The sequence below is a fragment of the Pinus tabuliformis genome, chromosome 7, assembly GCF_031772625.1.
Source record: "Pinus tabuliformis cultivar Carrire ecotype Pingquan chromosome 7, CPIR1, whole genome shotgun sequence".
NCBI classification, from domain to species: domain Eukaryota; kingdom Viridiplantae; phylum Streptophyta; class Pinopsida; order Pinales; family Pinaceae; genus Pinus; species Pinus tabuliformis.
Genome location: NC_142293.1, coordinates 950,280,580 through 950,282,082, shown reverse-complemented (window position 1 = coordinate 950,282,082; position 1,503 = coordinate 950,280,580).

Below are 1,503 nucleotides of genomic sequence, written 5' to 3'. Positions count from 1 at the left end.
CTATGTGCGGTCACTCGAAGGAGAGGTGCTTCGGTGGTTGTGGTTGAGTTTTCTTGGTGTGTACAAAAGTGCAATGGGAAGGTGTGCTCAAAACATATGTTATTTCAGTCTGGTATGTTGGGAGTGCATCGGCCAATGGCTTTGGCACCATAATGATGGAAAACTAACATATAAATGAAATTGACGATGTGGACAACGTGACATCCACTCGCACACGACATAACACACAAGTTTGTGGTGTGACAGGGATCATGTAAGGCATCAAACGACAGAAGAAGTGGGCGAAGCAAGAAGGTGCAGAAGAGATGCGCTCATCTTAGGAAAGGTAGACATAATTCATGCAAGAGTTTTATGTGGTATGTTTGCTTGTAAATGGTGAATCTTTGGTTGCCCTACATTTTGGCTGTAAAATCTAGTTTTTGTAGATGTATTTTTTAAAGGGTTAAAGGAGAGTTGTTACCAACTCATCCAACCTCGCACTTGATGTAAAAGCACTTCTGTAAAAATAAAGAAGTCCATTTACTTTATAATTCTATTGGTACGCTCTTGGTTATCGTTGGTTTATTTTCACACTATTGCATATGATAAGTTTATATTGTTCGATGTTGCATAACGCTTAATGTAAATAAGGACACTACAAACTCATGTAATTAATTACTCAAGGTTAAGAAGCTACAACAAATTAATGAGTGCACAAAATAGGTGTAGTTCAGGAGTTAAGTAATTGTAAGTTGGTTTCACTATAACAATGGACGTCGCTGATGACAGAGGTCCACGGTAATCTAAGTGGTGCGACTATCATGGGATTGCGACACATAACTTGAATGTCCATTTCCTCCCTTCAGGAAAACCATATTCTTGAGGGTGTTTACCGTCTCAATTGGACTATGTAATTGGTGGTTGATCAAGCAATTATTTAAAAGCAATGCAAAATCTACGAGGAATTGTAAGTTAGAATCGTGAATGTGAGTAGTTAGTACATTGCATGTATCCCATATTCTTATGCTCATAGGAATGTCATATATTAGAATTGGGCATGACGAATTTCAATTCTTTATAAATCAAAACTCTTTTGCATGGTCACGATTTCATATACTCTGAATATCCATTGTCTAAGTCATAATTCAACGGATTAAATTAAAGGTTTAGGAAATGGAAGATCACATTTTTTAGTTTCAAACCCAAGAATATGAAACTAGAAACATTTTTCCACATATTTAGAAATCATCATTTATCTTCTATTTCCTGTGTGAATTTGTACTTTTGATCCACAGTTTCAATTCGACTTCAATATTTGGTCATCTTCAATTCGAGCTTCATATTTTCTAAGATGGTATTCATCTTATTATAGGGACACTAATTTGTGTCTATGAGATGATGTGCATCATTCCTCGCATCCTAAATCATAAAATGTCTAGGTTTGATGAAGTGAATGAAATGTTATTTCTTCGATTTAAGGACCAAATCTATTATGTATTCATTATAGGATAAATGTTGTTTTAA